We start from the raw sequence: 27,959 nt of genomic DNA on the forward strand, positions 1-27,959 counted from the left end.
GATTCCACCATCTGCCAAGATGGGATTTGAACCAGGACTTCAGTCGTTTGTTTTAATATTCTGGATAAAAGCTAAACACATCAGGTTTGTTCACTCATTTTAAATATCACTAACCCTGGATTTGTTTCTTTGTAAAACACTGTCCATCATCCTGTCTCCTCTATCCTCACCTCCAATAACATGAGTGAGGAGCACATGGAGTTTCTCTGTCACCATGACTGAGATAATCCGATCTGCTGCTTCCCTCCCTCCCACTAGCCCACTGAGCCAAACTGCCTCACGTGGTGTTCCTGGTTTTTGTACTAAACCTACATCGTTCTCCAGTCTCTTGTTAAGCCTTATCAGAGCTCATCTTTGCAATTTACCCAAAGCTTGCTAAACCACAGACTTTCCAACACTCTGTCTCCTCCTCCTCCTCACCGATTCACAGATATTGTTCCTTGTTCTGGCTGTCTGTCTTTTCTGGTTATGCCCTTCTCTCCCCTTCTTTGAAAAACTTCCTTTTGACCTCACGGTTTTTGGAAAATTCTGCTCCATTTCCACTCTCTCTTTCCTTTCTGAATTCCTTGCATTTGGTGTCCCTCCAGTATCTATCCTTGCTCTCTCCTCTATCTCACCTACATACTGCCAGGAGTTGACATTGTGAAAAAGCACCATGTTAGGTTTCACATGTACATTGACACTGCCCAGCTCTCCCTCCCCACCATCCCTCTCCATTGTTCCACTGTTACTCAGTTACCAAACTGCTTACCACGCTCCCACTACTTGATTAGCTGCAGTTTCCTCCAATGAAACATTGTAACGGTTAAACCCATTGCCTTCAGTTGTTATTCCAAATTCCTTTCTCTTACTGCTGAGCCTCTCCCTCTCCCTGGTAACTGTCTGAGGCAGAAATACGTTCTTCACAATATTGCTGTTATATTTGACCCCAAGGTGACCTTCTGATCAGACATCTGCACAATCCCAAACACCAGGAATTCCAATCTCTTAAACATTGTTTGTCTCCTCCTCACCCCAGCTCCATTGCTACTGAAACCCCTTACCCGCCTCTGTGTCGCCTTAAACTTGATGAATCTGAAGCAGAACCCTTGATTCCGCGACTGACCCAGAATCTGGTTCCAGACTCCCTTTTCAGTATTAACACTCGGAAACATCCACTCAGTATTTATCCTGTCAAACCCCTTAAGAATCCCATCTGTCTCAATGAGATCACCTCTCTTTCTCCAAAATTCAGTGAGTAGAGTCCCAACCTGTTCAGCCTTTATTTAAAAGATAATCTCTCCAAACCAGGGATCATCCCAGTGAATCTTCCCTGCTGAAAAATGTGTTGCTGGAAAAGCACAGCAGGTCAGGCAGCATCCAAGGAGCAGGAGAATCAATGTTTCGGGCATAAGCCCTTCTTCAGCTTATGCCCAAAACGTTGATTCTCCTTCTGCTTGGATGCTGCCTGACCTGCTGCGCTTTTCCAGCAACACATTTTTCAGCTCTGATCTCCAGCATCTGCAGTCCACACTTTCTACTAGTGAATCTTCCCTGAAATGCCTCCAACAAAGTGACACATTTCCTTATCTAAAGGGACCAAAACTGCTCACTTTACTCCAGATATGGTGGTCTCACCACCACTTCCTCACGTTACTCTCAGGTATATACTCCAAACTCTCATACTGAAAACCCTCTAAACAAAACATTCCATTCCCCTTCCTGATGACCTGTTGTAATTATTTATAGTAATCCTGCGCCAGGAGGAGGGGATGGTGTGGGTTTCTAACTTGAACTGAGAGTGACAGATTTTATAAACTTGTATTCCAGGATATTACAGGTGGACATTCAGATGGTAATCTCAGTAAATGTTCTGCCAAACTCTGAATTACTCAGTACATCAGGACCTGGATATTCGCATTGTGAGTATTGCGTTCCAGATCAATCCCATTTGCTGCTTAAAAATTCTCCTTTGAATCATCACATTCTCTCAAAAGGTCTCCCCAAACCATCATGTGTTATGTAATCCTTTTATAATGATGTGATGAGTGTAAGGTTTATTATTCGAATGTGTAATTTTTGTACAAGGATGCCTCAGAGAGGGAGCAGAATATTCTTAAAGGGGAGAGTAACCATTTTGAGGGGAGGCTGTTGTTTATTGGTATCAATGACATAGGAATAGAAGAGTTCACATTGTTGGATCATTCGAATCTCTTGTGGGGTAGAATTGACCTTCATCAGAAGGATGGATTGTACCTGCACTGAAAGGGAAGAGTTGCTAGTGCTATTCAGGAGGCATTAAACCAGTGAAGGAATGGAGGTAAACTCAAAAGAGTGAGGAAAGAGCCAAGTCTGAGGCTGGGACAGTTCAGGCGTCAAACAGTCAAGGCAGACAAGGGCAAGGCACAGAATGAGGTAGGACTGAGCAGTTACACTGCATTTATTTCAATGCAGGAGGCCCGATAGGTCAGGCAGAGGAGCTCCAGGTATGGTTTTGAACATGGCACTGGAATATTACAGCAATTACAGAGGTATGACTTAGGAATGGTTAGGACCAGCAGCTTCATGTTCCAAGGTATAGATGCTATAGCAAGGATAGAAAGGGGGCAACAGAGCAGGGGGGTGAGGTGGTTTTGATGAGGGATAACATTATGGCTGGGCTTCAGGAGGATAATCCTGGAAGTATATCCAGGCAAGTTGAGAAATAAATAGTCAGCCGGGAATTGAGAAGCAAATTTACCAACAGTTCACTTATCTGTAAGAATAGTATGATTGTATACAAGACTTGACCTTTTTTAATTCATTCACAGGATGAGGGTGTCACTGGCTGGGCCTCAAGGGCAGTTAAGATTCAACCACGTTGCTGTGGGTCTGGAGTCACATGTAGGCCAGACCAGGTAAGGATGGCAGATTCCTTCCCTGAAGGATATTAGTGAATCTCATGGTTTTTTTTTTTTGCAACAATCAACAATGGATTCATGGTCTTTAATAGATTCTTACTTCCAAATTTTTATTGAATTCACATTCCACTGTCTGCTGTGACGGGATCCAAACTCTAGGCCCCAGAACGTTATCTGGTTGTCTGGATTATCCATCTAGTGATAGTATCACTAGACCATTGGGCAGGGCGAGTGACGGAGGTATCAGTGGGGCAGCACATCAGCACCAAATATCCCATGGTCTCTGTGGAACATAGAAAGGGCTGGGGAGGGAAATATATGCCTGGTGGTGGGGTCTGACTGTAGGTAGCGGAAATTGCAGAGGTTAATGCGCTGTATCTGGAGATTCGTGGGGTGGCAGGTGAGGACCGGTGGATTATATTCTTATTGTGGTTGGAGGGGTGGGGGGAAGGTGGAGGTACGGGAAGTGGAGGATATGCATTGGAGGGAATTTTTGATCACGTGAGAGGGAAATGCAGTCCTTGAAATAGGAATCCTTTCTGGGATGTCCTGGAGTGGAATTGCTTCTCCTGGAAGCAGATATGGCAGAGGCGGAGGAATTGGGAGTACAGGTTCATGTTTTTACAGGACTATACTCAAGGGAAATCAGATGAGCAAAAAGGGAACATGAAATATCTCTAGGAAATGGTTTAAGTAGAATCCAAAGCGTTTCTACAAATATATCAAGGATAAAAGAAAAAACAGACAAAGAATACAACTTCTTAAAGACCAAGAAGGCCATCTATGGAACAACAGGAGGTGGGAGAGATACTATGCTACTCTTTTCTGGAGAGTTTGGAGAACTTGATAGTTAACAACAGTGATAACTTGAAAAGTGTCCATGTTACAGAGGAGGTGGTACTGGATGTCTTAAATGGCATCAAGGTGGATAAATCTCTGGGTCCTGATCAGGTGTATCCCAGAAATTTGCGGAAAGCTAGGAAAGCAGTGCCCCTCCCTGAGGTATTTATATCATCGTTTGTGACAGGTGAGGTGCTGGAAGACAGGTGTCGTTATTTTAAAAAGGTGGTAAGGAAAGGCCAGGGAACAAGAGAACAGGCAGCCTGAAGTCAGTGGTAGGCAAGTTGTTGGAAGGGATTCTGAGGGATAGGATTTACATGTATTTGGAAAGACCAGGAAATATTAAGGATAGTCAACATGACTTTGTGTGAGTAATTCTCTCTTTCTAACTTGATTGAGTTTTTTTGAAGATGTGACAAAGATGATTGATGAAGACAGACTGTGGACGCTGTCTATATGGACACTGAACGATGTTCCACAAAGCAGACTGGTTAGCAAGGTTAGATAACATGGAATGTTGGGAGAACTAGCCATTTGGATACAAAACTGGCTTGAAGGTAGGAGGCAGAGGGTGGTGATGGAGGGTTGCTTTGCGGACTGGAGGCCTGTGAGCAGCAGTGTGCTGCAGGAATGGATATTCGGTCCTCAAATAAATGACTTGGATGTGAATATAGGAGATATAGTCAGTGGGTTTACAGAAGACACCAAAATTGGAGGTGTAGTGGACAGCGAAGAATGTTAGTTCAGAATACAACAGAATCTTGATCAGATGGGCCATTGGAGCAAAGAATGGCAGACGGAGTTCAATTTAGACAAATGCGAGGTGCTGTAATTTGGAAAGGCAAATCAGGGCAGGATTTATACACTTAATGGTAAAGTCCTTCGGAGTGTTGCTGAACAAAGAGACCATGGAGTTCAGATTCATTGTTCGTTGAAAGTAGAGTCGCAGATAGGCAGACTAGTGAAGGTGGGGTTTGGTATGCTTATATTTATTGGTCGATGCATTGAATACAGAAGCTGGGGCATCATATTGTGGCTGGACAGGACATTGATTAAGCCATTTCAGGAATTCTGTATTAAGTTCAAAATCCCCTGTTCTGGGAAGGATGTTCTGAATCTTGAAAGAGTTCAGACAAGATTGACAAAGACTTTGCCAGGGTTGGAGGATTTGGGCTACAAGGAGAGGCCGGGGGTAATTTCCCTGGAGAGTCAAAGACTGAGAGGTGACTTCATGTAGATTTGTAAAATCATGAGGGGCATGGATAAGGTGAACAGCCAGGGTCTTTCCCCCCCCAGGTTAGGTGGTTCCAAAACAAGATCACATGGGCTTAAGTCAAGAGAGCAAAGATTTAAAAGGGATCTGAGGAGCAAAGTTTTCAAGCTGGGTGTGGTGTGTGTATTGGATGAGCTGCCAGATGAAGTAGTGGAGGCTGATACAATTACAACATTTGAAAGGCATCTGATTGGGTAATGAATAGGAAGGGTTTCGAGGGATAGGGATCAATAGCTGGGAATAGGATTCCATTAGTTTAGGATTCCTAGTTGGCATGGACAAATTGGACCAAAGGTCTGTTTCTGTGCTGTACATCTCTATGACACGAATAAATGAAAATAAGATGTGTTCCTCTTTTGTAGAGAGCTAGCAGAAGCACAGATAATTGTATTTGGAGCTGAGAAGGTTAAGCAGTGAGTTTGACCAGCTGCAAATTTGTGTCTAGGATATCTAATTTGCAGAGAGAAGGGAATTGTTAACAATGTCATAATTTTTGTAACTATTTTCAGGTAATTGGCAAATAATATGTGAACATTATTTTATTCAGTAAGGTCTGAGCATCTGGAACAGTCTGATTGGCAGCTGGACACAGACTCAGCAGTTATTCATAAACAGATTTGGAATTTTACTTTTTAGGGGAAGATTTGGGGGGCTCTGGGCAAATGGGAAGGGAATTGGGACAGATGTGCAGCATCTCCAGAGGGAGAGTGTACAGTCCCAACGGGCTGAATAGCCCCCAGCCCCTGTGCTCTGTGATACTGCACCATTCACTGAATGATGAACCTCATCCCATGGCAGATAGAGGGAGGATCCCACTACTCACCTCACAATGGGTCTCGTGTGATTGATGTCAGCGCAGGCCAATAGGGGGCAGAGGGCCGTACTGGAGGACCAGGTCGTACCAGTTTGTCTTCCAACCAATCGGAGTGAATGAGGGCATCCTCAAGGCTGGAACTAAAGAAAGGCACATATCGCAGAGATTTGAGAAACTGGAGGACATGAGATAGGGAGCGTTCTGTGGCTGGTGAGGAATTATATAAATAAGGAAGAGTTGTGAGGCTGGATGAGGTGACAGTGATCGGGAGAGTTGAGGATGGAGGAATTTAGAGTTAGTAAGGGTTAGAGTCATCATGTTATACAGCAAGGAAACAGGCCCTAAGGTCCAACCAGTCCATGCCAACCATAATTCCAAACTGAACGAATTGTACCTGCCTCCGCTTGGTCCACATCCATCCAAATATTTCCTATTTATGTACTTATCTGAATGTATTTTAAATATTGTAATTGTATTCACAGCTACCACTTCCTCTGAAAATTCATTCCACACGTATATATTTTTTTAAAACCCTCATGTCTTTTCTCAAACCTTTCTCATTTCTTCTCAAAATGGATGCACCCGAGTTTTGAATCCCCCTCTCCCACCTTATCTACACTCTTTTTTCTGATTTTATAAACCTCTAATAAGGTCACCCCTCAACCTCATGCACTGCAGTGGAAAACATTCCCAGCCTCTCCTTAGAACACAATCCCTCCATTCATGGCAACATGCAGGTAAATCTCTTCTGAACCTGCTCCAATTTAATAATATCCTTCCTATAACAGCACAACCAGAACTGGACAGAGTATTCCAGAAGAGGCCTCCCCAACGTTCTGTACATCCTCAACATAACGTCCCAACTCCTGTACTCAAAGGTCTGAACAATGAAGGTAAGTGTGCTAAGCACCTTCTTAACCACCCTGTCTACATGTGACACAAACTTCCAAGACGTGAAGCCCTCGGTCTCTTCGTTCCCATATCACTACTCAAGGCCCTACTTTTATTGAGTGTAAGTCCTACCCTCGTTTGTTTTGTCAGGATGTAATATTTTGCATTTCTTCCTATCCAAAAGTCCTTCAAGTATAAAGGCAGTAGGAGTATAATTAAGAGGGAAATCAGGAGGCAAAAAGGGGACGTGAGATAGCTTTGGCGAATAGGGTTAAGGATAATCCAAAGGGCTTTTATAAATACATTAAGAACAAAAGGCTAACTAGGAGAAAATAGAGATCAGCAAGGCAGTCTTTGTGTGGGGCTTCAGGCGATGGGCGAGATAGGGAAACAAGTACTTTGCATCAGTGTTTACTGTGAAGAAGTACATGGGCAATATAGAATGTGGGGAAATAAATGGTGACATCTTGAAAAATGTCCATATTACAGAGGAGGAGGTGCTGGATGAGTTGCTAAGGAGCTGGTGCAGGGGAAAATGATTCACATTTTTGGATCATTGTGATCTCCTCTGGAGTAGAGTTGACCTGCATAAGAAGGATGGATTGTACCTGATTTGGAAGGTGTCTAATATCTGGGCAGGGAGATTTGTTAATGCTACTCAGGAGGCATTAAACCAGTGAGGGAGTGGGTGTGATTGCAAATAGATAGTGAGAAAAGAGGTATGTCTGAGGCTGGTACAGTTCTGAGGTCAAATAGTCAAGGCAGGCAAGGGCAAAGCAGAGAATGAGGTCAGACTGAGCAGTTACACTGCATTTATTTCAATGCAAGAGGCCTGACAGGGAAGGCAGATGGGCTTAGGGTATGGTTTTGAACATGGCACTGGGATATTATGGGTATTACAGAAACGTGGCTCAGGGATGGATAGGACTGGCAGCTTAATGTTTCAGAGTATAGATGCTATAGGAAGAATAGAAACGGGGCCAAGAGAGGAGGGGGAGTAGTGTTTTTTATTAGGGATAGCATTATGTTTGTGCTTAGGGAATATATACATGGGAGTATGCCCAGTGAAGTTATTTGGGTGGAACTGGGAAATAAGAAAGGGATGATCACCTTATTGGGGTTGTCTGCGTGGATTTCATCCGGGTTCTCTGGTTTCCTCCCACAGTGCAACGATGTGCAGAGTAGATTGGATTATCCAGGCTGAATTTCCCGTAGTGTTCGGGGATGTGTAGGTTGGGTGGCCCTGGAAAATGCAACGTTACAGGGGGAGGTTAGGAGGCTCTGAGCGTCAGTATCGATGTGATGGGCTGAATGGTCTCATTCCACACTGTTGAGATTCTGGGATTCTCTGATAATTCTACTAGTTTTAAAATAGTTACAGAAAATAATAGACCAGATTGTCCAATTTAGAAACTTTACTTTTCAAAGGTCAATTTTGATGGCACAAGGCAAAAACTTTCATCTGACCCCTCAAACCTGCTCTGCCATTCAATAAGATCAGGGTTGATCTTTTCATGGCCTCAGCTCCACATTCCTGCTCTCTCACCATAACCCTTAATTCCTTTCCTGTTCACAAATCTACCTTTTGCCTTAAAGGCAAATAAAATTGATAGCTCAGCTGCTTCACTCAGCAGGGAATTCCACAGATTCACAACCCTTTAGCTGAAGAAGTTACTCCTGAACTCAGTCCTAAATCTGCTCCACCTTATTTTGATGCTATGTTCTCTAGTTTCACCCATCCCTGGTGAAAATAAACTCCCTGCTTCTATCTTACTTACACCCTTCATAATTTTGTTTTTTTCCCCATCCAACCTCCCATTCTTCTAAATTACAATGAGTACAGAACCAGTTTTCTCAATCTCTCCACATACACCAACCCTCTCAACTCCAGGCCCAAACTAGTGACCCTCCTCTGCACCCCCTCCAGTGCCAGTACATCTTTGCTGAAGTAAGGAGACCAAACCTATACACAGGACTCCAGGTGTGGCCTCCCCAGCACCCTGTACAGCTGCAGCATAACCAAATAGTTCAAGTAAATGCATTAAACATGAGCTGCCTTTCATGAATCCTTGCTGTGTCTGCTCAATGGGATAGTTTCTACCCAGATAACTCACTACTACTTCCTTGAGAGGTTCAAGCATTTTCTCAACTACAGAAGTTAAACTAATGGGTGTTTTTTTTTTAAATAGTGGCATCACATTTGCAGCTTTCCAATCTGTCAGATACGTCCCAGAGTCCAGCAAATTTTAGCGAATTATCATGAACACATTTGCTATTTTCCCAGCCATCTCTTTTTGCCCCTGGGATGCATTCCATCACGGCCAGGCACCCCTTTTACCTTTAGGCTGTTCCCTTTCCCAACACTTCCTCTTTACTGAGAATGATTGATTCTCTGTCCATATCTGCCATTGCCTCCATAGGCCTGTAAAAATGAGACAATGAGAGTACACAGACAGTATGTTCCTGTTAAGGGCAACGCTGGGAGGCGTAGAGAATGCTGCCTGTCGAGAGAAATTGACGCTCTGGTCAAGAAAATGAAGGAGGGGTATGGCAGGTACAGACAGCTGGGTTTGAGTGGATCCCGGGAGAAGTATAGAGACAGTAGGAGAATACTTGAGGGAAACCAGGTGGGCAAAATGGGGACAAGCGATGGCTTTGGGAAATAGGTTTAAGGAGAATCCAAATAGATTCTAGAAATACACTAAGGACAAAGAGTGACCAGGCAGAGAATAGGGACCCTCAAAGATCAACAAGACTGACTATGGAACCGCAGGAGTTTGGAAAGATTCTATATGAATATTACACATTGGTTTTTACTGAAAAACGATATGGAAGCTAGAGAATTTGCACAGATAAATAGTGATAACTTGGCAAGTGTCCATGTTACAGAGGAGGATACCCTGAATGTCTTAAAATGGATAAAGGTGGATAAATCCCTGGGACCTGATCAGATGTATCCCAGAAATTTGTGGGAAGCTAGGGAAGTGATTGTTGGGCCCCTCCCTGAGATATTTGTGTCATCAATAACCACAGGTGAGGTGCTGGAAGATGTGTGCCATTATTTGAGAAAGGTGGTAAGGGAAAGCCAGGGAACTATAGACCGGTGAGCCTGAAGTCAGTGGCAGGCAAGTTGTTGGAAGGGATTCTAAGGGACAGGATTTGTATGTAATTGGAAAGGCAAATAATTGGGGAGAATCAGCATGGCTTTGTGCATGGACATCGTTAACATGGACAATAGCCCCTTTTTCCCAGGTTCTGTGGGTTCAGAACTAGAGGACACAGGCTTAAGATGAGAGGGAAAAGATTTAAAAGGGATCATTTTTCTCAATGAACAGAGTTATCAGAATCTGGAACATTCCACCTGAAAAGGTGCTAGGATTTGAGTCCATAAGGAGTTTACAGGTTAACATTATGAATTGGGTGATTGGGACTAAATCTGACAGTTCCTACAAAGAAATGAAGTGCAATTTGGATCAATCTGTGCTCCCTCTCAGGCCAAAAAAGACCCTGAGCTCCCGGTTGCCTGCCACTTTAACACACGAGCGTGTTCCCTGGCCAACATCTGTCTCATGCTTAGGTGCAGTGTTCCAGTGAAGCTTGATGCAAGCTGGCAGAACACTCCAGAACATACCAAATGGACCATATTTCAAGGACTGCAATTTCCCCTCTCATGTGGTCAACCCCAATGCCCTCCAGTGTATCTCCTCCACTTCCGACACCACTGCCCTTGAACTCCAACCCTTAACTCACACACATTGTTATCACATTGCCTGCCATTACACACTACCCACGATTAACCACTAACTGTCTCCGTTGACAGCTATTCCCCACCTACATCACTCCACGATTGGAGCTGCCAAGGACACAAACCTCTAGAATATCCTCCCTAACCCCCTCTGTCCTCCATTAAGATTGTTGGGCCTCTCCTGAGATATTTGTATCATTTATAGCGACAGGTGAGGTGCCATTATTTTTAAAAAGGTGGGAAGGAGAAGCCATGGAACAAGAGAACAGTGAGCCTGAAGTCAGTGGCAGGCAAGTTGTTGGAAGGGATTCTAAAGGACAGGATAAACGTGTATTCGGAAATGATTAGGGAGAGTTAAAGTGGCTTTGTTTGTGCAAAATCGTGTCTCACTAACTTGAGTGTGTTTTTTTTCTTGAAGAAGTGACAAAGATGATTGATGGCAGCCTGTGAACGTTGTCTCCATGGGAATTGAACAAGGTTCCACAAAACAGACTGGTTAGCAAGGTTAGATAACATGGAATGCTGGGAGAATGAGCTATTTAGATACAAAACTGGCTTGAAGGTAGGAGACAGAGAGTGGTGATGTAGGGTTGTTTTGTGGACTGGAGGCCTGTGAGCAGCAGTGTGCTGCAGCAATGGATATTGGGGCCTTCAATAAATGACTTGGATGTGAATATATGAGATATGGTCAGAAGGCACTAAAATTGGTGGTGTAGTGGGCAGTGTAGAAAGTTAGTTCAGAATACAACAGGATCTTGTTCAGATGGGCCATTGGAACGAAAAATGGCAGACTGAGTTCAATTTAGATAAATTTGAGCTATTGTATTTTGGAAAGGCAAATCAGGGCAGGACTTCTACACTTAATGGTAAAGTCCTTCGCAGTGTTGCTGAACAAACAGACCATGGAGTTCAGATTCATTGTTCGTTGAAAGTAGAGTCGCAGATAGGCAGACTAGTGAAGGTGGTGTTTGGTATGCTTATATTTATTGGTCGATGCATTGAATACAGAAGCTGGGACATCATATTGTGGCTGGACAGGACATTGATTAAGCCATTTCAGGAATTCTGTTTTAAGTTCAAAATCCCCTGTTCTGGGAAGGATGTTCTGAATCTTGAAAGAATTCAGACAAGATTGACAAAGACTTTGCCAGGGTTGGAGGATTTGGGCTACAGGGAGAGGCTGGGGGTAATTTCCCTGGAGAGTCAAAGACAGAGGTGACTTTATGGAGATTTATAAATCATGAGGGGCATGGATACGGTGAACAGCCAGGGTCTTCCCCCCCCCCCCCCCCCCCCAGGTGAGGTGGGTCCAAAACAAGAGCACATGGGCTTAAGTTGAGAGGGCAAAGATTTAAAAGGGATCTAAGGGGCAACGTTTTCAAGCTGAGTGTGGTGTGTGTGTGGAATGAGCTGCCAGATGAAGTAGTGGAGACTGATACAATTACAACATTTGAAAGGCATCCATGAATGGGATGGGTTTTGAGGGATAGGGCCCAATAGCTGGCAAATGGGACTCCAGTAGTTTAGGATCCCGAGTTGGCATGAACGAATTGGACCGAAGGTCTGTTTCTGTGCTGTCCATCTCTATGACACTAATAAATTAAGATGTGTTCCTCTTTTGTGGAGAGCTAGCAGAAGCACAGATAATTAAGTTAAGCAGTGATTTGGACCAGGTGCAGATTTGTTTCCAAACAATTAATTTGCAGAGAGAGAGGAATTGTTAGCACGATCACAATTTTTCGTAACTACTTTCAGGTAACTGGCAAATAATGCAGAGTGAAAATGGGAACATTATTTCACTCAGTAAGTTCTGCGCACCTGGAATAGGCTGAACGGCAGCTGGACACAGATTCAGCAGATGTTCTCAAACAGATTTATAATTTTACTTTTTAAGGAAGGACTTAGTGGGCTTTGGGCAAGTGAGAGGGGAGTTGGGACAGATTTGCAGCATCTCCAGAGGGAGAGAGTACAGTCCCAATGGGCTGAATAGCCCCCAGCCCCTGTGCTCTGTGATACTGCCCCATTCACTGTGAATGATGAAGCTCATCACTGGGCAGAGAGAGAGAGAGGATCCCACCACTTACCTCACAATGGGGCCCGGCTGATTGATCTCAAACAAGTACACTGTTTCGGAAAGCGTCGGAGGTCACCCTCTCAGGGGCATATCGCACTGACAAGCAAGGTACTGGGGTACAGAGACTGGCTCCAATGTAATGTGAGGTATATGAGGTGCCTGGTAATCGATGGTGATAGGAGATTCTCTGGTATAGGGCACAGACTGCCGTTTCTGCAGCTGACAGTGAGACATCAGAATGGGTGGTACCTCCCTGGTGCCAGGGACAAGGATGTCTCGGAGAGGGAGCAGAGTATTCTCAAAAGGGAGTATGATCAGTGGGAGCTCATTGTACATTAGTACCAATGACATCGGAAGAGGAAAGGATGAGGTCCTGACGAGAGAATATAGCAAATTATCCTGGAGGATTAAAAAGTAGGTCTTCGTGGGTAGTAATATCTGGATTACTCTTTGTGCCGCATGCTAGTGAGAGTAGGAACAGCAGGATAGAGCAGATGAATGTGTGGCTAAGGATCTGGTGCAGGGAGAAGGATTGCTATGTTTGGATCATTGGAATCTCTGCTGGGGTAGAATTGACCTGCATAAGAAGGATGGATTGTACCTGAATTGGAAGGTGTCTAATATCCAGGCAGGGAGATTTGCTAGTGCTACTCAGGAGGCATTAAACCAGTGAGGGAGTGGGGGGTAAACCTAAAGAGATAGTGAGAGAAGAGGTATGTCTGAGGCTGGTACAGTTGAGAAGTTAGACAGTCATTCCTGAAGAAGGGCATGTGCCCGAAACGTCGAATCTTCTGTTCCCTAGATGCTGCCTGACCTGCTGTGCTGTTCCAGCAATAAAGTTTCAGCTTTGATCTCCAGCGTCTGCAGACCTCACTTTCTCCTCCAAGTTAGACAGTCAAGGCAGGCAAGGGCAAGGCACAGAACGAGGAAGGACCGAGCAGTTTCACTGCATTTATTTCAGTGCAAGAGGCCCGACAGGGAAGGCAGATGAGCTGAGGATTTGGTTTTGAACATTGGACTGGGATATCATGAATATTACAGAAACGTGGCTCAGTGATGGATGGGTATAGATGCAATGGGAAGGATAGAAAGAGGGACGAGAGGAGGCAGAATGGCATTTTGGATTAGGGATACCTTTATGGTTGTGCTCAGGGAGGATATTATTGGGAGTATTTCCAGTGAAGTTATTTGGATGGACTGGGAAATAAGAAAGGGATGATCACCTTGTTGTGGTTGTCTGCTTGGGTTTCGTCTGGTTGCTCTGGTTTCCTCCCACAGTCCAAAGATGTGTAGGATGGGTGGGTTATCCAGGCTGAATTGCCCATAGTGTTCAGGGATGTGCTGGCCAGGTGGATTGCTCATTGGAATTGCAACGTTATAGGGGTAGGGTAGAAGGCTCTGATGTTCAGTGTGGATGTGATGGGCTGAATGGCCCGCTTCCACGCTGTCTGGATTCTCTGATAATTCTACTAGCTTTAAAATAGTTACAGAAAATAATAGACCAGATCTAATAGATAGCCTTCTAAATTGGACAATTTCGATGGCACAAGGTAAGAACTTGCAAAATTTGTTTGCGGGAAGTTATTTCCAGGGAAAGGGATGGCTGGAAAGGGGGAACATAAGAACATAAGGAAGAGGAGCAGGAGTAAGCAATCTGGCCCCTCAAGCCTGCTCTGCCATTCAATAAGACCAGGGCTGATCTTTTCATGGCCTCAGCTCCACTTTCCTGCTCTTACTTGTAACCCTTAATTGCTTTCCTGTTCAGAAATCTACCTTTTGCCTTAAACACATTCAAGATGAAAGCCTCAGCTGCTTTACTCAGCAGCAAATTCCACAGATTCACAACCCTTTAGCTGCAGAAGTTCCTCCTGAACTCAGTCCTAAATCTCTCCACATACACCAACCCTCTCAACTCCAGGCCCAAACTAGTGACCCTCATCTGCACTCCCTCCAGTGCCAGTACATCCTTGCAGAAGTAAGGAGACCAAACCTGTACACAGTACTCCAGGTGTGGCCTCACCAGCACCCTATGCATCTTTTTAGAATAAGTGGCATCACGTTTGCAGCTTGCCAATCTGTCGGAACTGTCCCAGAGTCAATCAAATTTTAGTGAATAATCACATGAGCATTTGCTATTTTCCCCCGCCATCTCTGGGATGCATTCTATCAGGGCCAGGAAACCCATCTACCTTTGGGCTCTTAGCTTTTTCAACAGTACCTCTTTACTGAGAATGATTGATTGTTTTGATGTCCACATCTGCCAATGCCTCCATAGGCCTGTGATAATGTGAGTACAGACACAGTATTTTCCTGTTAAGGCCAAGGCTGGTAGGTGTAGAGAATGCTGCATGACTAGAGAAATTGAGGCTCTGGTCAAGAAAATGAAGGAGGGATATGGTAGGTATTGAGAGCTGTGTTTGTGTGACTCCCTAGAGGAGGAAAACTCTCGGGAAACCAGGAGAGCAAAAAGAGGACGTGAGATAGCTTGGGAAATTGGTTTCAGGAGAATCCAAAGAGATTCGACAAATATACTATGGACAAAAGAGTAACCAGGCAGAGAATAGCAACCCTCAAAAATCAGTTAGGCTGTCTATGGAACCGCAGGCGGTGGGAGAGATTCTGTCAGTATTTCACATCAGTTTTTACTGAAAAATGATATGGAAGCTAGAGAGTTTGGAGAAATAAATAGTGATAACTTGGCAATTGTTCATATTACAGTAGAGGAGGTACTGGATGTCTTAAAAAGCAGAAAGGTGGATAAATCCCAGGAATCTGAGCAGGTGTATCCCAGAAGTTTGTGGGAAGCCAGGGAAGTGATTGCTGGGCCCCTCGCTGAGATATTTGTATCATCGATTGCCACAGACAGGGTGCTGGAAGATGGGTGCCATTATTTGAGAAAGTTAAAAATCACACACCAGGTTATAGTCAAACAGGTTTAATTGGAAGTGTGCTTCCAATTAAACCGGTTGGACTATAACCTGGTGTTGTGTGATTTCTAACTTTGTACACCCCAGTCCAACACTGGCATCTCCAAATCATTATTTGAGAAAGATAGTAAGGAAAAGCCAGGGAACTATAGACCAGTGAGCCTGAAGTCAGTGGCAGGCAAGTTGTTGGAAGGGATTCTCAGGGACAGAATTTACATGTCATTGGAAAGGCAAGAAAAGATTAGGGATAGTCAGCATGGCTTTGTGCATGGAAGTCATTAACTTGGACTTGAGAAAGACACAAGGTTCCACATAACAGACTGGTTAGCAAGTTCAACACCATAGAATACAGGCGGAACTAGCTATTTGGATACAAAATTGACTGGAAGATCAAAGAGTCATAGATGTACAACACAGAAGCAGAGACCCTTCGGTCCAACCAGTACATGCTGACCAGATATCCCAACGCAATGTAGTCCCACCTGCTTGCACCCGGCTCATATCCTTCCTATTCTATACCCATCAAGATGCCTTATAAATGTTGCATTCGTCCAACCTCCACCACTTCCTCTGGCAGCTCATTCCATACACATACCACCCTCTGTGAAAACGTTGCCCTACAAGTCTCTTTAAAGTCTTTCCCCTCTCACCCTAAACCTATGCCCTCTAGTGCTGGGATCCACCACCCCAGGGAAGAGACTTTGTCTATTTATCCTATCCATGCCCCTCATGATTTTATATACCTCTATAAGCTCACCTCTCAGCTTCGGACGCTCCAGGGAAAATAGCCCCAGTCTATTCAAAATCTATTCAACCCCCAGCTGAGCTCAAATCCTCCAATCCTGGTAACTTTCTTGTAAATCTTTTCTGAACCCTTTCAAGTTTCACAACATCCTTCCAATAGGAAGGAGACCAGGTTTGTACGCAATATTCCAATAGTGACCTCACCAATGCCCTGTACAGCCACAACATGACCTCCCAACTCCTGTACTTAATGTTCTAACCATATGCCGCCTTCACTATCCTATCTACCTGCGGCTCCACTTTCAAGGAGCTATGAACCTGCACTCCAAGGTCTCTTTGTTCAGTAACACTCCTCAGGACCTTACCATTAAGTGTATAAGTCCTGCTAAGATTTGATTTCCCCAAATGCCACTCCTCAGCCCATTCACTCATCTGATCAAGATCCCGTTGTACTCTGAGGTAATTGTTTTCACTGTCCACTACACCTCCAACTTTGGTGTCATCTCACTAACTATGCCTGCTATGTTCACATCCAAGTCATTCATATAAATGACGAAAAGTAGTGGACCCAGCACCGACCCTTGTGGCACTCCACTGGTCACAGGCCTCCAGTCTGAAAATCAACCCTCCACCACCACCCTCTGTCTTCTGCCTTTGAGCGAGTTCTGGATCCCAATTGGCTAGTTCTCCCTGTATTCCATGAGCTCTAACCTTGCTGAGCAGTCAGTGTCTTGGTGAAGGGTGCTTTTAGGACTGGAAGCCTGTAGTGAGCAAAATGCTGTCAGGCTGGGTGCTGGGTCCACTGCTTTTTGTCATTTATATCAATGATTTCCATGTGAATATAGGAGCTATGGTTAGTAGGTTTACAATAGACACCAAAATTTGACGTGCAGTGGACAGTAAAGTTACCTCAGAGTACAATGAGACTCCGATCAAATGGGCTGAGGAGTGGCAGATGAAGTTTAATTTTGATGAATGTGAGGTTCTGCATTTTGGAAAAGCAAATCAGGGCCGGACTTCTACACTTAATGGGAAGGTCCTGGGCAGTGTTGCTGAACTAAGAGATCTTGGAGTGCAGGTTCATCGTTCCTTGAAAGTGGAATCATAGATAGGCAGGGTAGTGAAGAAGGTGTTTAGTATTCTTGCCTTTATCGGTCAGTGCATTGAGTACAGGAGTTGTGACGTCATTTTGCGGCTGTACAGGACATAGAATTCCAGAAGTGACTGAATCAGCTTTCAGTCCTGGTCTCCCCACTATCGGAACGATATTGTGAAACTTGAAAGGATTCAGAAAATATGTTTCCAGGGTTGAGGGATTGAGCTATAGGGAGAGGCTGAATAGGCTGAGGCTGTTTTCACTGGAGAATCGGATGCTGAGGGGTGACCATAGAGGTTGATAAAATCGTGAGGGGCATGGATAGGGTAAACAGCCAGGGTCTTATTCCTGTTTAGGTGAGTCCAAAACTAGAAAGCACAGGCGTGAGGGAAAAGATTGAAAAGGGATATTAGGGGCAAAGTTTCAAGCTGAACGTGATACGTGTATGGAATAAGCTGCCAGAGAAAGTGTGGAGGTTGGTATAGTTACAACATTTAAAACACATCTCATTGGATATGTGATTGGGAAAGGTTTAGAAGGTTATGGGCCAAGTGCTGGCATATGGGACGAGATTAATTTAGGATATCTGGTTGGCCTGGACAAGTTGGACTGAAGGGTCTGTTTCTGTGCTGTACATCTCTATGGCACTAATAAATTAAAATTAAGATAGGTTTCTCTTTTATGGAGAGTTAGCAGAAGGTCAGACAATTCTCCTTGGAGCTGAGACGGTGAAGCAGTGATTTCGACCAGGAGTTGATTTGTTTCCAGGGCATTTCATTTACAGAGAGACAGAGTGAGAAATTTTTAACGTCACAATTTTTAGTAACTACTTTCAGGTAACTGGCAAATAATGCAGATTAAAAATGTGAAGATTATTTTACTCACTAAATTCTGAGCATCTGGAACAGTTTGAAAGACAGCTGGATGCAGATTCAGTAGCTATTGTCAAAACAAATTTGAAATTTAACTTTTTTAAGGAAGGATTTGGAGGGCTATGTCCAAATGGAAGTTGAGTTGGGACTGACTGGCACTATCTCCAGAGGGAGAGAGTACAGCCCCAATGGGCGGAATAGCCTCCAGCCCCTGTGCTCTGTGATACTGCCCAATTCACTGTGAATGATGAAGCTCATCCCAGGGCAGAGCCGTAGAGATGTACAGCATGAAAATAAACCCTTTGGTTAAACCAGTCCATGCCAACCAGATATCCCAACCTAATCTAGACCCATTTGCCAACACTTGGCACATATCACTCTATCCTATTCATATACCCATCCAGATACCAAATTTGTATAATTGTAGCAACATCCTCCACTTCCCGACAGAAAATTCCATACACGCACCAACCTCAGTGGGAAAAACAATTGCCCCTCTGATCCATTTTAAATTCTTCCTCTCTCATGTTAAACCTATGCCCTCTCATTCTGGACTCCCCCACCCCAGGGAAGAGACCTTGTCTATTTATCCTATCCATGCCCCTCCTGATTTTATAAACCTCTATGAGGTCACCCCTCAGCCTCTGATGCACCTGGGAGGATCCCACCACTCAGGTCACAATGGGGCCTGGCTGATTGACACAGCTTCAGACCAATAGGAGAGTTGGCGTGATCCTCCAGCCAATGGGAGTGAATGAGGGGTGGGTCCAGCAGGCCAACACATGACCATCAGCTTTGCAGGCGCAGTGTCACTGTGAGGGGGGACTGAATGTGAAGGAGTGAGAGACAGCAGATACTGGGAGAGAGATGGAGTTAGTGTGGACTGGGAGGGTTGATAAACACTGTTTCAGTCTGCTGGACCTGAATTAGATACTCCGGGGAAATTAGAACCAAAAGAACTGCGGAGGCTGTAAATCACACACAACAACTGAAAGTACTGGAAAAGCTCAGCAGATCTGGCAGCATCTGTGAAGAGAAATCGGTTCGCATTTTGGATTCGGTGACCCATCCTCAGGAGCTGGTGCTACTCGGAAAAAAATGTTGGTTTTTATGCAGAAGGTAGTGGTTAAGGAGTAAATGATAGGGGGGGGATAGAGTCCAAAGAGAGAGATAGGAGCAGTTGGACAAAGGAGTGGATAACGATTTGGCTGGGGGGGGGGGTGAATAGCTGTTTATGGGGACTGTTAGTGGCTAAACATAGGTAGTGTGTAATGGCAGGCTATGTAATAACAAGGCCTGGTATGTGGGGTAGGGGGCAAAGACACTAGGACGTGGGAGAGTTCAGACCTAAAATTATTGAATTTGATGTTGAAGCCAGAGGATTGCAGGATCCCCGACTGGGAGGTGAGGTGTTGTTCTTCCAGCTTGCGTTAAAGTGTGGCCTTTTTGCAGCCACAATGTAACTCATCAGTCACCATTTCCACCACTGCCACTCAGATGCTACCAGGTTCCTGTCTCCTCCACTAACAGCTTTCCACCCTCCCACCAGATCGTTATTCACTCCTTTGTCTTTACAAATGTTCCTGTCTCTCTTTGCATTCTGTCCCCACCTATTATTTACTCTTTACCCCTATCTCCTGTAGTCCAAAGATGTGCAGGTTCAGTGAATTGGCCCAGCTAAATTTCCCGTAGTGTTCATGGATGTGCATTAGTCCGGGGAAATGGAGAGTAATAGGGAGGGGAATGGGTCTGGGTGAAATGAACTTCGGAGGGTGGATGTGTAATTGTTGGGCCGAAGAGCCTGTTTCCACGCTATAGGGATTCTACTTTTCCCAGCTGTTTTCGGTTCTGATGAAGGGTCACAGAACCCGTGATGACCCTTGGTGTTTGCAGGAGGTGGAAAGGGGAGAGTGGCAGCAGAAACCGGATGAGATGTATCAGTGTAGACTGGGAGGGTTTAGTCATACTCTGTGCAGGTTGTTAATCTGAATTAGAAAATCTTGGTCCCACATTTGCAGCAAAGAGGAAAACAGCTGTGGGCCTCAGGCAGTGAGAGGTCCTGGGTTATGGCCGCCATCTTTATTTGGGGTAAGGTACAGCAAGGCGCATGCACATGTCCTCTTTTTTGGGGGGGTGGGGTGATTTCAAGAGGAGTGTTTACACATCAAACACATACCAAGAGAAGTGTTCGCCTTCACTATTCATCTTGCACTGATTGTGAGCTTTGTTTTGCGAATTCATTTTATAGGATATTAATTGAGAATAATTGAGACTGGGATCTCAAAAACAAGTTTCTACAGTCCACGGAATAATCACGATCTGAATATCATTGGCATTTAACTGTGGAACGAGAAAGGTTTGTTCAGTCTGAGAAAATATCACCAATAGTTTTGTCAAGCAAAAAGCAGAAAGATGTTCAAGTTCATGGTCAGATCACCCTTTGGGTATGTGTTCAATTCTTGGCCCTGCAGCTGTGGAAGGAGGTATTGGCCTGAGAGAGAGCACAGATTTATCCAAATGCCAGATTTAGTCCCAGTCACCCATTTCATGATGTTAACCTGTAAACCATCTACTTCCAATTTCCTGCAAGCTTCTCATTGAATTTCCTTGTGGACTCAAATTCCAGCACCATTTCAGGTGGAACATTCCAGATTCTGACAACTGTCTGTTCATCCAGAAACTGCTGAAGTCCATGTTGACTCTGGGGTTGCAAAGGGCTGAACTGAAAGATGAGATGCTGTTCCTGAGCTCCCATTGAGATGCATTAGAACAGTACAGGAGGCCGAGGGCAGTGTAGGTGTGAGCAGACATTGAAAATGACAAGGCTGCACTGAGAGTGCTGCTTGGCTCAATGAGAGTGTTTTGGAGTTGGGTGTAAACAGAGTGAGGTGAGACTGGGAGAAGGTGAAGCTGAAACTCAAGTTTAGTTCAGGCCATTCAGTAATTCACGTGGTCCCAATGGGAACAGCCAATTTCTCAGTGATACCTGCAGAGTATTTAAGTTTTTAAAGTATGGCATATCTGCTGAAGTAAAGTTTTTTTTTATTATAATGTACATGTTTGAAGTGAAGGAAGGTTGCGCACTCATTTAAATTTTCTTAATGGGAGTAACGAGATAAATGTAGAGAGATGTTGTGATATGGCACCTCAGACCCGTGGTGTGGTCCTCTTGTACAGTGTGGGAAATAAGGGACGCTTCCAGTGTGCCTGACGGCTATGTGTGCTGCAAGTGTGTTCATCTGCAGTTACTGGGAAACTGCTTTTCAGACCTGGAGCTGTGAGTGGACTCACTGTGGAGAATCTGAGAATGTTATGGACAGCATGTTTAGTGAGTTAGTCACACTGCAGGTGAGGGCTACACAGGCAGAAAGGGAATGGGTGACCATCAGATCAAGGAAAAGGCTCAGGAATGGGGTGCAGGGGTCCCCAGTGGTCATCCCCTTCTTATACAGATACTGTATCCCGCTTGGGATTCTGTAAGGGTGGGAATGGGTGGGGTGGCTTCTCGGGAAATCAGCACCAGCTAGGGTCATGCCACCACAGAGAGCTCCGCTGCAAAGAGCGGGAGGAAAGAGAGGAAACACGGCTATAGTGACAGGGGATTCAATGCTCAGGGTTAGGGCAGGCACTGCTGTGACCATAGACATGAATCCAGGATGGTATGTTACCTCCATAAAGCTAGGATCCGCAATATCATGGAGCGGCTGCAGGACTTTCTGGAGCTGGAAGTTAAACAGCCCATGGTGGTGGAACACACAGATACCAACGACATCGCTAAACAGAGGGATGAGGGCCTGAAAGCTAGATATAGGGAGAGCAGAGATGCATTAAAATGTAGATCCTGAAATGTAATAAGGTCAGACTTACTCCCAGTGCCATGTGCTACTGAGAGCAGGAATAAGAGGGTAGATCAGCTGGATGTGTGGCTGGGGAAATGGTGTACCAGAGAAAGGTTTAGATTCTTCAGGCACTGGTACTGTTTCTGGGTGGGTCCTGTACCAGCCTGACCGGTTACCCCTGGGCAGAGCTGAGACAAATCTGATGGGGGCTTTTGCAGTTCCATTGGTGAGGTTTTAACTAGTCTGGCAGGGGGTTGGGAACTAAAGTGTCGGCTTAGATGGGTCAGATTCAGGTCAGGGAATGGGAGGTAGAATATTAGTGATGTAGTCAGCAGCTCAGAAAGCCAAAGAAAAGGAGGATTAAACAAGGATTGAGTCCCTCTTCAGCCATCAGTCCTGCCATCTCAGAAATGTGAGTCAACAAAATATGGAGCTGTATACATGTCTATGTGCTTCAGCAAAATGGTGGAAATCTGCAATAAGAACATAAATTGCTGGACATCCTCAGCAAGTCTGTCAGCATCTGAAATGGTGACAGATGCAGGAAACATTGCAGCCTGGAAGAAGTGTTTAGATGATCACACCAAGATGTTACATGGAGTGCCAGAACGTGGGACTAGAATAAATAGGCGTTTGATGACCAGCATGGATACGATGGGGCAGGAAAATTGATGTTTCGGGTCAGGACTATTCATTCGGACTGACAAACTGTCCTGACCCAAAACATCAACTTTCCTGCCCCTCTGATGCTGCCTGACCTGCTGCACTTCCCCAGATCAACATTGTATAAACTCTGACTTCCAGCATCTGCAGCCCTTAATTATCTACACATCCCAGGACCCAGGCTGGTGCCCCTCCTTTACTCTCTCTCAGTAACCAGGAGAGTCTTCCTTGGGAAAGGGGAACAAAGGTACACGCAGTACTCCAGGTGTGGTCTCGCCAAGGCCCTTCCAGAAAGGGATCCCTGCTCCTGTACTCGAATCCTCTCACTATGAAGGTCACACATCATTTACATTCTCCACTGCTTCCCACTCCTGCCTGCTTCTGAAAAGAGGGAATCTCAGAGAAACACGGAATAAAATGGAGTCAGAGTCTCTGGTATAAAACTGTTGAACACAATGCCCCCATCTTCTCCATATTGGTCATCAAGCGCACGTTCCTGGTGTAATCATCTGAACACTTCTTCCAGGCTGCAATGTTTCCTGCATCTGTCACCATTTCAGATGCTGCCAGACCTGCTGAGGATCTCCAGCACTTTGTTTTCTCTGTTGTAGAGTACTGAAAGGGGGAATTTGTAGTTGAGAAATTCACATTGAATTTCATGTTCAGTTTTGATAGTTACTTGATCCGTGCCGATCTGGATATCATTGGCCTTTTCATCTGGAACGAAAGATGTGCATTCTGCCTGTGGACGAATATCTCAAATGTCAGCGTGACTGGAAAAAGTACTGAGACAGCGAAGTCCATGTTAGCGTGGGGACTGTGGAGAGAGATTTCATTTGGTTTTTGAAAGTCTAAAACATCATGGCACATTTCCCAGGAACAGTTAAGCCCCAGATTGGTTTTGTATGAGGACAATTTACCATGAAACCAGAAAGACAAAAGGATTCTTGCATCATGGAAAAAGCTGTGAAAATGGAATTGTTGTAACGGAGTGAATTATCGATCATGGATTGTAATCCATTGGTGTTGTCACGTCGGTTCCAGCGCCGTGGGGAAACACTGGAAATGTGATGAGTGCAGTGTAGGTTTCAGTTATGAAACTGGAAAGGTGCAGAAGAAATTTACAAGGATGATGCCAGATCTCAGGGGTCTGAGTTACAGGGAGAGGTTAGACAAGCGAGGACTTTTTTGTTTATAGCAGAGGAAACCGAGGGGGAATATATTAAAGAAGTGTATAAGATCATGAGAGGCATGGGTAAGGTGAATGCACTCAGCCTTTTTCCCAGGGAATAAGGACTGGAGGGTATCAGTTTAAGGTTAGAGGAGAAAGACTAAAAGGGAACCCTGAGAGGCAACTGTTCTACACAGAGGGTGGTATGTATATGGAATGAACTGCCAGTGGAAGTGGTTGAGGCGGGTCTGATAACAACATCTAAAGGGCATTTGGACAAATACATGGATAGGAACGTTTCAGAAGCAGATGAGCCAAGTGCATGGAAATAGGGTTAGCGTGGATGGACATTCTGATTGGCATGGGCCAGTTTGGGCCAAAGTGCCTGTCTCTGCTGTAGGATTCTATGACTTAAGTGCATTTGCTATTTCTCCCCCTAACTCTGTTGGTATCTTGGGATGTATTCCATCAGAGCAAAGAGACTTGTCTACCTTTAGCTCCATTAGGTTGCCCAGCTCTAACTCTTTCATGATAACGGTTATTTATAGGTCCTCACCTTCCTCAGTCTCCTTATCAATTCCTGGCATGTTCTTCATATCCTCCACTGTGAATTCTGACTGCTGTGTCCTCATATTCCTGAACCCTGCTGAGTAGGAATAAATAGGCACAGAACTCTGAGAGGTCTTCTTTGAGTCTTTATTGATGAGACATGGTAGTTACCTGGATATTTTACGTGCAAAATGCCTCCAGGCAGCATCAGGTAACTCCCCGCCTGTCCGGTGTACGGCTCCCATTCTTCTACCTTTGTGGTTTGTGACTTTGAATAGAGACTATCTCTCAGGATTATCTCAATGGCAACAGCAGTTAAAAAGTCTAGTTCTGTTCAGCACTTTGTGGTTAAACCACGCACCCCTCCCCCCACGCCCCTTTGGCTCCCTCAAGTGCCTGACAGGCGCTTCAGTTTCAGTGGGGCTGTCTATCAGGATTCTGATGTGGAGGAGCCGGGGTTGAGGTGGGATCAACAAAGTTAAAAACCACACATCACCAGGTTATAGTCCAACAGGTTTATTTGGACATACAAGTTTTTGGGGTGTGCTGTGAGTTTTAACGTGATCAGGATTATCTCTATGGTAACAGTTAAGTGCTTCAACAATTACAGAGGCCATATGTTCTCCAAACAATAGGTTCCCCTCCAATAGTGTAAACTGCTATTCTGTCCCTGCAGATAGCTACTCATTACATTTTATCCCGAATCCCATCAAGCTTTCTGTTGATCTTTGAAGTTTTTCTAATCTCCTGGTTTCTCCTTGGTTTTTACCAATTTGTATGCTTTCTATTTCAATTTGACAGACTCCATTATTTCCTTACCCACCCACGGCAGATTACTCCTTTTCCTACAGTCCTTCCTTTTCACTGATATATGTTTTTGCTGAGCAGTTTGAAAAATTCTTTGATATTCCTCCACTGTCTGTCAACTGTCCCACCCTAAAGTCTTTGCTTCCAGTCTATATTAGCCAACTCCTGCCTCATCCTATTGTCGTCTCCTTTGTTTAAGCACAGGATCTTGGGATTGGATTTAATCTTCCCGTTTTCCATCTGTGTTCTAAATTCAACCAGACTTCTCAAGTCTTTTATCAGATTACGTGGGGAGGCGGTGTTTTGGGTTTCATTGTCAGAGACCTTGGCTTTGTAGTAAAGTACAGGATAGATATTCCCAACAGAGTATTCTGGACGGTGTGAATGTCCTACACAGTCGAAAACCATAAATCACTGTGTCCCCTCAGTGTAAAATTGCAAAATCATTATCTCCTACTCGCTTCCTCACTATCTAAGTTTGGAATGCTAATCCATCTGAGTATCCTGCATTTTCTGAAGGTGGTGATTTTTGGATTCAGCTTTCCAATTATTACCGTAAGAAGATAAGCACTGCGCACAGGAGAGTCAATGCAGCCCTTCGAACCATCTCCACCATTTAATGCGCTGATGATTGAGCTCACCTTGCTCTCAGCTGGATTTTCCCGCCTGCTCTCTCTCACCCTTCAACTCATTGCAAATTAAACATCTGTATCTTTTCATTAAGGTTGCTCATTGCCCTGGCATCCACTGCATTTTGAATAGGGAATTCCACAAATTCAGAACACATTGAGATAGGTACATTCTTCCTCATGAGAATAGAATAGAGTCCCTATAGTGCAGAAACAGGGTATTCATCGATCGAGTCCACGCCAACCCTATGGTGAGCATCCCATTCGGACCCATCCATTCCCTGTAACCCTGCATTTCCTGTTGTTAATTGTCTAACTGGCACATCGTGGACCCTGTAGGCAATTTAGCATGGCCAATCCATCAAACTTGTGCATCTTTGGACTGTGGAAAGAAACCGGAACACCCAGCGGGAACCCACGCAGACATAGGGAGAATGTGTAAACTCCACACAGTCGCCTAAGGCTGGAATCAAACCCGGGTCTCTGACGCTGTGAGGCAGCAATGCTAGCCACTGAGCCACCTCTCTTAAAATTTGCTGCCACTTATTAACCTCCCCACCCCACAATTGGCTGAATGTATATTCCTTACATCAGAAATCGAGTTTTCTAAGCGGATGTCTCAGTAAAACGCAGTGACAACCCACATGTCCTGTGTGTCTGAATGGGGATCGGATACACAACACCCTCCACCCCACACTTTTCATTCACTTTCCAGAAACAGGTCTCCAGAGTCTCCAGAGGCTTCATGGGGACTATAACTCCCACAATCCCTGAGGCAGGGATCACATGTGTGCAGGGAAACCTGGTACTGTACATGTACAGAATGTGAATGGGTTTTGGAGCATGTGTTTTGGGTAACCAGCAGAAAGCATTCACACTGTGATTGGGTGGAGAAGGGGCACATCTGCTTATAGTATTGATCAGTTGGGGGGGGGGGTCAAAGTGCCATCACACTCACGTGGAACCAAGTTCCATTCCCAACTTGTTGCAATGCTGGGAATCGACCTCTGAGAAACAAAGAAGGATCTGACCCATTCTCCCAGCCTGAAGGTTCCTCTTCTGTCCAGGATCTGCCATCTCCCTGTCTGTTTCCTTTTGTTTCATTCTGCTGTTACATTATTCACTTGCAGCAACTGAAGGGAAAGGAAGTGAACCCAGAAAGGGTGCAGAGTCTAACCAGGGACGGAAAGTGGTAGCATGGATCTGTTTATCAGTTACTCCATGAGAATGGGGAGTGTGTACATTAGGGGACAGCAGAGTCAGAATGGTGGGAGAGAGTAAGTGGGCTGGACGGTTGCAGCTTTGGGGAAACAAAGGGGAAAAATATTCCAGAGAAATTAGAATTATCTGTTCTGAATTTCTAATCTGGACATATTCCTTTATACAGGGTGTGAGATGGTGAAGATTTGCAGACTGGTGATTAAGTTTAACAATATTTGAAGAGCCAAAGATAGAGAATCACTGGGCCAAAATCCTGCAACACTCTCCCTCCCAGCATTGTCGGTATATCTGCACCAAATGGACTGCGAGTGGTTCAAGACAGCAGCTCACTACCGTGTTCTCAAGGGTAACTAGAGATGAGGAATAAATGCTGGCTGAGTCAGTGATGCCCATATCCTGGAAATGGTATCTATCTCTAGTTGCTGAACCCCGGTTGATGTTACTGCAGGATGATGAGGGATGCTGAGTACATCCTCCAGTAGGCAGCACCATCACATTACCCCTGCCTACACCTACATAGTAACACCGCAACGCCACTGGAACAAAAGGCAGTGAAGCCAAAGGAGGACTTCGATATAGTTCTTCGAGGTAAAGTCATGAAAGGGGATTGGAACACAGCAGGGACAGGAGACTGAGCTGGATGGTCAGCTGTTTCCCATTGAATGGTGGAGCAGGATTGAAAGGCTGAATGGCCTCCTCCTGCTGCTATCTCCCAGGTGTGTATATAGTCATGGAGCCCGGGTCGGAAGGAGTAGGCAGGGCAGGGATTCTCCAGGAGATTGCACTTGCACAACAGTTTTCAGTGAGGGATGGTTTGATGGATTTTATGTAACATTTATCTTTAACACAAGGTTTGTACATTTTGGCTTTAAAATGTTGTAAAAGTTTTTTGCACAGCAAATAAAATTAAAGAAAATTAATTGAA

General features: G+C 44.8%; 1 long non-coding RNA gene across 2 annotated transcripts; it reads left to right on the top strand.

Annotated features, from left to right (window-relative positions):
• Positions 1-27,959, top strand: LOC148135075 (uncharacterized). 2 transcript variants are annotated; one of them, XR_015755486.1, is made up of 4 exons: positions 1-84; positions 1,810-1,901; positions 2,790-2,876; positions 27,201-27,959. It is a non-coding gene; the product is annotated as an uncharacterized LOC148135075 (long non-coding RNA). The 2 variants fall into 2 exon arrangements; XR_015755485.1 differs by lacking the exon at positions 27,201-27,959 and adding an exon at positions 6,595-6,700.

The sequence above is a fragment of the Chiloscyllium plagiosum genome, unplaced genomic scaffold (genome assembly GCF_037043375.1).
Source record: "Chiloscyllium plagiosum isolate Xiang-an unplaced genomic scaffold, Cpla_swu_hap1 HiC_scaffold_51, whole genome shotgun sequence".
Lineage (NCBI taxonomy): Eukaryota > Metazoa > Chordata > Chondrichthyes > Orectolobiformes > Hemiscylliidae > Chiloscyllium > Chiloscyllium plagiosum.